General features: G+C 37.4%; 1 non-coding gene and 1 pseudogene across 2 annotated transcripts; one reads left to right on the top strand and one right to left on the bottom strand.

The window, feature by feature from the left end:
• The first annotated feature begins 5,067 nt into the window (after positions 1–5,067).
• Positions 5,068–9,437, top strand: LOC113580485 (arrestin domain-containing protein 3-like; annotated as a pseudogene). Its single transcript, XR_014123733.1, has 7 exons — positions 5,068–5,483; positions 6,378–6,422; positions 6,574–6,634; positions 6,763–6,910; positions 7,013–7,109; positions 7,346–7,602; positions 8,189–9,437. The product of XR_014123733.1 is annotated as an arrestin domain-containing protein 3-like (transcript).
• On the bottom strand, positions 5,696–5,809 carry LOC113580501 (U5 spliceosomal RNA). Its single transcript, XR_003410969.3, has one exon. It is a non-coding gene; the product is annotated as a U5 spliceosomal RNA (small nuclear RNA).
• Positions 9,438–9,930: the final 493 nt, after the last annotated feature.

Genomic DNA, 9,930 nt, shown 5'->3' with positions numbered 1-9,930 from the left:
AGATACCCAGTGATCGCAACTTACTTCTTGTTATGAAGCCACGCCCTTCCAGGCATCCCGGTTTTACGCCCCCACGTGGTTTAAACGTTACCTCGCCTGTTAAAAAAAGTAACCCCTTTGGAATTGATGTATTCGGAAGATATAATAAACCAATAATTTTTCGCTTCCAACTGTGTTTCTGGATCCTAACGGTAGATCCGTTCTAGCAGTTATAGCGGCCTTGGAAAATGGTTGCACAAATTGAAATGTCCTATAAGAAACGATATTTCATATCGTTTAATATATATATAGTAGAGTGGAGTACATCAGAATCAGCCATATATCACCCAAAGACTTGCAGAGGTACTGGATTAGCGCAACAAAACTGGTGACTGAAATAACTGACAGTTGTTTTGACCAATCAGAAGCTTTAGGGATGATGCACTAGGAGAATAGAGCTGCGTTAGTTTTAATGAGAACCTGCTGTGAAGTATGTGTTCAGAGTGACTGTGTACATTAAAATTCCAGAGAGACAAAGCTACTTAGACAAATAAATTTGACAGTGGTTTTAAAGAGAACCCGCTGTTCATGTTGCTTTTTATAGCAGTGACAGGGGTGACTGTGTGTGTTTGGTGAAGATAAATTTACATGTTCTCTCCACTTATGACCAAAACATTGAAGAGATTAAATAAAAGATAACACGGGAGACTTTAAAAAGAGAATGCTTATAGTAGCCCTCCCAACAGTGCATTCCATTCAAAAGTGATCATACCTAAGTCCAGTCCTGATCTATTGCAGTTTATATTCAACCCTAATCTTACCTGTTAATCAAGTCCTTCAGTAGGTTCTTAATATTAGAGCCAAGTGTGCTAGATTAGTTTTGTTAAGCTTAACTCTGCATGATAGTACATCTCCAGGACCATGTGATGGGTAGCTCAGTTGCACGCTTAGGAGCAATCTCTTGGTGGGAATATTGTGATTTTGGGTTACCTGATTGAAAACTTTGGAATTGGCAAAGTAACTCAACAACAATCAGAATTATATTCTTTCTTATCACAGTAATTCCCCTGCTTTATCTCTGGTTGCCTTACTCTAGTCTGACTTAGTTTCCATATTCTTAGTGTGCCATGTGCTTTTGTTTTTGTTTTGGTTCTATGCTCCTCCCCTGCTCATCTGACTCTTGTCTGTAGCCTATCCCAGTTGTCATCCCCAGATGCTTCCAGATGTTCCCTGTTTGTTTCCCCTTGAACACATATCCCTGGTTTGTGAATTAGGCTTTGTTTTGCATTGTATTTTTCATGTGTTTTGATCCTTGCTGTGCTTTGCTGTGTTTATTGTTCTTCATGATCATTTGTCTTGTCCGCTTCTGTATTGAGCAGTTTGCCTGACTCATTAGTTGCCAATTTTTGGTCTCCTGTTCCCTTTGTTGTTTTGATTTCATGGCTTACTCACTATCAACCACAATAAACTACACTTACACCTTCATCTGGCTTCCATTCCTCCCTCTACCATGTTACATTTCTTGACTCTATACATGACCCTAAAACCAGAAATCTCGACACTTTGTGTATTTGTGCACAATATACACATACCGCTGTACCTTGGTATAACACTAAAATTGCAAATATTGCACATTCTTAGCTGATTTGTATACTGTAGTATTATAAGTCTGTCTTATATGTAAGAGTATCTATTAATGTTATTGTATTATGGTGGTTTACAAACTGGCAAAAAAAAACCATTTCTGTTGCTAGTTAGTTTGATGTGCTGTCCCAAGAGCAAAGCTTATTTTTGTCCATAGTGTCCAGACCCAAATGAACAACTGCTCTGTGCCAGATCTATGCCATTAGGTGTAGCGGAACATTTACTTAACCATGAAGTCAATTCAGCAACTCAAGTTACTCATTTACTTCATAGCCAGGTAACTTGAGTTGTTTATGGTCTTCAGCCATTACCAAGCTGGATTGGTTGATATACTCATTAATGGACATGAATCAATTCAGTGACTGTTTTTTCTGCACAAAGTGATTTAAGCCTTGTTTCGAATAACCAGGCCAATTCAAAGTTGCTTTACTTTGGAAATACTAGGTTCTTAATCTTTTGGATTTCTGTTCACAGTCAAGTTGAGGAGTACATCACCACAGGTATATATCACTGGCAAGATGCCAAACCTTTTCTATATGTAAGGGTGGATGGCATTCAACCTGACACCACATTGCACATTGAAGTTCAAAGTTTCTAGGTTACATGACATGGCAGATGGTTTTCCTTTACTGGTACAATGAATAAAGCAAACAATTTTGAGACTGCAGTTTATTTTGCCATCAATACACTATACCATTTAAAAAATAAATAAATAAATAAATAAATAAATATATATATATTTTTTTCCCCATTACCTGTCTTGTGAAACACTAACAAGTATAATTTAGCATACTCCAATGTTCAGATCAAGTGCTGCAACCACATTTTTACATAACCAGGGTACAGTGTTGTTACCCAGTAGGTGAAACCTTACATAGAATGTTCGGTTAAGGATGGAACCACAGTGGAATGTGTTAGCCTTTGTTTTCACCTATGAGCAAGCATACTAGAAGCATTCATAACCATTTAAGTGAAAGCATGAGCTCAAAAGGTAAATGAACTAAAATGAATTTTTACTGTCTAAGGAAGAAAAGCAATAGTGACAAAAAAACATTTAATGCTCCTATGAACACCTAATTAAGATTTCACAGGAGACTAAATGCGCTGTTTATAGTTTACTGTAAACAATATCCAAAGAAATATTAAGTTTACAACTGGAGCAGCATTTACATGATGTTCATTACAAAACTGACTATGCAAGCATTATTATTATTCACAGAAATGTGTGATGCCTGAGGGTAGGCAAGATGATCTTAAACATGGGAAGTATCTTTTGGGAAATAATTAGGTGGATGAGAGCCAAAGTAATTCTAGGCTCCGGTAGTCATTTTTTCCATTTTATCCAATTTTTAAAATCACCTGCAGGCTTAGGGTGAAATGGGATACAGCTTGTTTTTCCGACTGCAAATTCTTCAGCACAAGGATGTCTTAAAATAATTTATAATGATTTAAAATACTTTAAATATAATATATAGATTTATATAACATAAATAACATCTGTGAGATTTGACACGTGATTAATTAAATAATATGTAATGAGGCTAGAAAGTTACAAGTCTGGTGACAAAAACATAATTGAGAATCATGGTGAAGCATAGTTTCTTGACAGTTATGAAGGTTTTGCAATCATTGCAGATACATGAAACTAGTATAACAATTTAAATAACGTATATTACATTGATTCTATTTATGATTTGGAATATACTAAAGACATATTGCAATGTATTTGTTAAAAAATGCAAAGGGGTTTGAAAGCGTGAAGGTGTGACCTAGGTGTGATCGTGAGGCTTGTGACTGAGCAACATGTGACACACTTGATATTCCATAGGTCAAAGGCTGACAGTCTACAGAAAATATATATCTCAGCCACATAAAAAATCTGCAGTTCACTTAACATTATACATAAATGTGCAGCACAACAATAAGTCTCTCTTGCTGCATCTATCCTGCAACAAGCAGAAAATTCATTGAATGTGCAGTAGGGACAGTAAAGAAGAAATACAGCATTAGTTGGAAAATAGCAACCAGTGATTTATACAAAAAAACACGCGCACACACACACACACACACACACACACACACACACAAAAAAAACTTGTGAGCTATACAAAATAACTATACATTGGCCTATGCAACATGAAGTGACAGTACAGTACTGTGTAATGTACCACAGAGATTCAAGCATAGTAAGTAGAGAGACCACAACAGCTAGTATCGAGTAACTAACCATGCAATAACAGTGAACAGTGTCAGGTGACACACTGATGTGGGTGTGGTGTGAACGTCTTGAAGCTTTTTGTTCTAAAAAAATTCTATGAACTTGATATTTCACACACATGTTCATATTAAGGTGTATTTTCGCGTGGTTCTGAATTTTACAGCCAGATGTGTTAGATAAAAACCGAAACTAGGCTCTGCAGGAGATCTCCATAAGCAGGACTGAGCATCCATTTTGAAGATTGTTCCAGCTGAGAGGGCCAACATCTTCAAAATGTCTAAGACCGACAGATAAGCTTATATTCATGCATTTGTATGGCGGAAGTGAATCTGAGACTGGAGTACATAAACATTGAGGACCCTACTCTTCAGTGCAGAACTCGTCGCTCGGAGAACACTGCCATCGTGTGGCTTATTGTATGGCCTGCAAGGTATGAGGAAATCCTTAGAAAGACGAACCATTTATTATGCACTTTACAACATCCAGTCCCCCAGGGTACCAGCAGGGCACAGTTTAGTATTTCCCCGTTACGGGTTTAACTCAGGGAGAGTCTCATGATCAGAAGATTGGTTATGTCACATCACAGAACTACTCTCTGCAGAAATTATGTTTTGCTTCCCCAAAGCAGGATGTTTCTGACAGCCTTTGAAGGTTATTTTTGACATTGCAAATCTGTACAAACATGAGTGTACTCCGATGAAAATGCATTCCAGGCACAGTTTGCCTTTTCAGACAGATTTGGTCTAGGAAGTCCCCCCAACCAGGTTATAGGAACTACTATAGGGCTATATCATGTGATTTACAGTATAAAGAGAACCTATATCATGTGATTTACAGAGATTTACAGTATAAAGAGAACTAAACATACCCCCTTAACCTAAGACAGAATGATATAGTGTAGAGTGTAGAGTTTAAAAATGTAAACTTAATTGACTTCCTTCATTCAGTGAGTTATACTGTATCTTGTTTCTGTTTTTCCTTAAATTTAGTTGTGTGATAACTGTATAAGAAAATTCAAGACATTGACATAATAAATATTAGAGGCTGAAACCAGCTATCTTGTGTCCAGTCAGCATGTAACATCCTATTACTCAGCAAAATGATGTTGGTTTATCAGTCCTGAAAAAAAAAAACAAAAAAACAAAACAAAACAAAAAACCCCAGATAAGAGGCCCAGATAAAACTTACACAACCGCAGTGTAATGGAACAAATGATATAACCACATGGTCACATGTCGCCGTTTCAAACACGTTTTCCCAGTTGATAAGCTCCTACTCTCCAAGACGGAAGTATTGCTCTAACAGTTTTGGATCACATTGAAAACGAGGACACAACGCAATACCAGGTCCTCTCAGAGAATTAATTAGTTGGGCTGAAAACTATGGCGTTTGCTGTGAAGAGTCTGATAATAACTCATGATCCGGTGAAGGAAAGCAATACGTTTGCCAACGACGACAACATCTCCGGGCGAATCACGCTGGAGGTGTCGAAGGAAACCCGGGTCGAGTCTTTCTTTATAAAAGCCAAAGGGAAAGCGTCTGTCTTGTGGTCTGAGCGTTATAGTCAGTACAATGATTTATCACGATAAAGAAACATGCTTTAAGTCAGTTCAGTACTTCATTCAACAGAAGAAAACTCCAGGTACACGTCGTCACCTTTACACCTATACCTGTAGACTAGCTTCGGTTTGGCTTGCCAGTGGTACTTCATGTGCCTAAATATGCTTTAGCCTCCTTTACTATTCTAATTTATTTAGCTAATGAAAATGATTGCTTTACATATCAAATGCATAATTAAAACTATTACAGACACTTTTGTTGGTTTTAGTGGTTCATCTGTTTTTCATAACAACAACCCTACAAAATACCAGGACCTCCAAAATTATTACATACTCATATTGTTTCTCACCACGGAAACGTTTAGTAAAATGCGAAAGATTTATTAGGCCTGCAACGAAGCAAGAATTACACAGTTGAAAAAAATTTTTTATCAGCACTTGAACTAAGGCAATTTATATTTCCATAAAACGGTAAGGCCTGCGGTACAGTAACATTTTAACATTCAAATCAGTGGTGCACTCTAACCAGCATACAAGGAAGTATTGCTCTGTAGTTCATGTAGAAACGACAAGCGGCTATATAATATTAAATATAATTTTCTTCTATTATTCGCAATGCATTGTGGGAGGTACCGCATTGGTTTAAGTGCGCTTGCTAAGTTGAAGAGGGGTTGAGGTTTTGGACTCTGTATTAGGTTTTGTGGTGTCTTGGGCAACATGGATGTATGTTATGGAGTGAATCAGACACCCGGATAGGGGGATTCGGCGGAAAACGAAAAAACAAACAAGTAATTCGCTTAGAACAATACTAACGTTATGTAAACATCTTGTGTGAAACGAACCCCTATTTAAACAAGTTTCGTGGAAGCTAATGCTTAAATAATTCCAGAATCAGTTGTATAAGTAAATAAGAACGCCCTGTATTAAATACACAACCATCTATCATTTCATATCTTAATAAGTGTTTCCATTTGCAGTGCAAGATGATTACCCGCTGTTAACAGATGAGATCGGGCAGTCTTGTAAGTTTTAACAGCCTTCAGATGTATGGTACTATAGCCATAGAGTGCAAAACCATTAACCTACCTAGTCCAACTGCTGCTACTTTGAGTACTGCTGCTACTATTGACTGACACTGAAGAAAATGCTAACTGAACATACACTCCTTTTCAGACTCAAAAATTGTTACACCAGGAATCCATGTCTATCCTTTCACCTTTCAGCATCCTCATGAGTAAGTAACTGAATTGACGTGGATATTTTTGGACAACTCTCTGAATCTAAATGACTCTCAGTTTTTAAATTGTTAGTTCAGTTGTAAACTTTTAAAATCGTTATCATAGGTGAGTCTCATCTTCACAGGGTCATGCCTGCATCCTTCACAGGCTACCATGGAAAAGTTGTTTACTTTTTGGAAGCTAAGTTATGCAGATCAATGCACATACCAAGCAAAGCCAAAATAGATTTCAGTTATATTCCCCAGGGAGACATGTCTATACCTGACTTAATGGTAAGCACACAATAACATTAAGAGGACAGTATTAACATTTTAGAGTCTCAGATCTGATAGCATGAATTGTTTCATGTTACATTCTTAACATTATTAACACAGATACCTCAGTATGGAAATAGAGAGAAGAAGAAGAAATTCTTTGATTCTAGGTGCATTACAATGAACATTTGCACAGAGAAGATGGGTTACTGTTTAGGTAAGACACACAGGCCTACTCATCCTATTATTGTACATTAATTGAGATATTGCAGCGCTCCCAGTGTGGTGCACATTCAAATTCCAATAAGAAGTGGGATTGCAATAGCACTCACTTCTGTGTAGCTTCAGTGGTATATGCAAGGACTGAACTGAAGTAACCCATCTGCCTGCGCTATTGCTGCTGCATTACTAGTGGGCGCACATTTCAATTTGGCATCTTTGTCCTCTCGACACGGGAGGAACTGAAGGTGAGGATAGATGTCGAGAACAATTCATCTCGTACAGTGAAGCCTAAGTTCTGCTTGTACCAGAAACAGAGCTTCTTTGCCATGAAAAGAAGAAAAGTCCGCAATAAAATTCTCCTGAAAGAGGAAGGCGACCCCATTGGACCATCTACCAAGCAGAGCATGACCAAGGTGTTGAACATCCCAAAAGATATCAGTGTTTCCATCCTCAGCTGCAAGGTTCTCAAAGTGGAGTACAGGCTTAAGGTAGGCTAAAATGTGAGGTAAAATTCATTGTCTGTGGCATAGAGCTCTGTTTGATAATGAAATGTGGGAGTACTCATTTCCTACCAAAAAAAACAAACAAACTATAAATAACCAGAGATTTATTAATACCAGCTCAGGTTTTACCATCTTATGGATGGTTTTGAATTCCATTTTGAATTGAAATATAGTAGTGCTTAAGGATGTTGTTGCCTCATAGACAATGTGGATCAGTAACCCTGTCTGATCATGTAGTCAGTACCTACTTTGGAACAAAAAAAAAAGATTCTTAGGAACATGGAATGATTAAGTTAAATCCCCAGATGTCATGATATTATTTTAGATTAAATATGCTCTAAACAAGGCTAAATGGAACATGCTCTGTAACCTGACATTTCAGTATTTGTATTTGCGGCTCCTATGGGTGCAGTTCTTTGCAGTTCAGCTAGTATTCCCCTGACAGAACACATTTGCTATTGAAATATATGGAAATGTGTAAACGTCTGTCATATTTGCTCTGACATGTGCTGAGCTCTTCCATGGTGGAAGCCTTTTAAAAGCATCTCTCTATGTTTTTCTTCCCCTTCAGGTGTCTCTGGATGTGAAATTTGCTTCTGATCCAGAAATCAAACTGCCGGTGGGGCTGTTTTCTCCTCCCTCCCTGACCCAGAAAGCTGACGGTATAGCACCCACAAGCATGCACGTTGGATTTGAATCATGGACCAGCAGCCCAGCAGCATGGAACAGCGCTGCTTGCTCTGGCTCTGCTGCTTCTGATACCGTGGATGGAATTTACCCATCGATGTATGAATGGAGTGAAAAACCAGGAGGAAGTTTTCCAGTGACACATAGCAATCTTCAAACCACACTCTAAAAAGCCTTGTGATGGTTCAAACATTTAACGAATTACTTCATTTTTGCTTGTACTGTTGATTATCTATGAATGTAGTATTTTGTGGGAAGTAAATAAAATATTTTGTAAACTTTAGGTTCTTAAAAAAAACAAAAAAACAGCAATAGACTGCTAAAGCTTGTTTGAAGGAACACTGTTATTTTCACTGTCATGAATCTATATCCTATTTCAATATACGGGATCAAGTATTTACATTTTAAAATGTTATTAAATATTTACAAGGATAATTTATTGTATTGTAATACTGAAAGAGCTTTACATTGTGTATAGGTGCAGTGGTTAAACAGCCTTTTCACTGATTTCATTATGGTGATATTTATACTGATATACATAGATCTATTTTTATTTACAGCTTTATATGTAAAGAAGGTTGACATTACACTTTGGGGATTACTTTTTGTTCTGAAACTTACTGCAGTATCCATGATTGCTGTTAAAATCTGAAAAGTCATTCTTGAAATAATGGAATAAACTGGGTCATGGGTATTTTTTTGTAAATCTTTCCTGGACTGCTGCTATTCTCTTGTGCCATTCCAATTTCCCTGATGATTTTTACGTCTGGCAAATATCGAAAACATTATGTTTGGATTAAGTGATGTGTTCCAGTCAGTGTGTGCATGACGATCACTGAGCCAAGAGAAATGAACTCCCGCTGTGCTGTTTCCCTCTTATTTATTTTGATGCGGGATCCTTACCGTCACCCATTTCATACCCTATACATTGCCTGCCTTTTACACCATTTTTTTGGTCTCTATAACATTTATTTGTTTATATCTCTGTCTTTCTCGATCTTTGTTTAATCTCTTGGTTGTTTTTACACTCGATAACAAGGGTTAATTGTATTTTCTGCACTCCACTAAACGTTTCTGTCTCAACGTATTCGTACCACTTACAAGTTCATTAAAATGCAACCTGAAGTTTTAAAGATTGTTTGAGCATCGCCATCTAGTGGCTGACCTTGTAATGTTTCACTAAGAAATTCTGTAGAACAGCTTTTTGAATGAAAAGCACCATCAGGGTCGGCTGAAAGGTTTTCTTTCTGTTTAACTAATGGCCTAACTGCATGTGGCTTTTTAATTACAACCAGTTTTTTTTTTAAACCATGTCGTGTACAGTGATGTTTCTCAACCAAAGGCATCAATGTGCATATAATCTACATTACAAACATAAACTTTCTGACTAAATTTGATCTGGTTTCCAATGAGTCTACAGACACTAATTCAGAAAAGCAAAAAACAAACAGACATAGGTCTTTTTACATATAGACTTTTTACAAGGGTCATCCTTAAAATGGAAAGGACATTCACCTCACCAGTGCTGCATATGCACATAGCAGAAACGTGCACAGCTCAGCCAGCACCAAGCCGTCTGTTCTCAGCCACTGGCCTTCCCCACACTAGAACGCAGCCTGTTTTTGG

This window comes from Electrophorus electricus, chromosome 5 (genome assembly GCF_041902795.1).
Source record: "Electrophorus electricus isolate QZ-2024a chromosome 5, ASM4190279v1, whole genome shotgun sequence".
In the NCBI taxonomy this organism is placed as follows: Eukaryota; Metazoa; Chordata; class Actinopteri; order Gymnotiformes; family Gymnotidae; genus Electrophorus; species Electrophorus electricus.
Note: the sequence above shows the minus strand (reverse complement) of the source record. Positions and strands in the feature narration are given on the sequence as shown.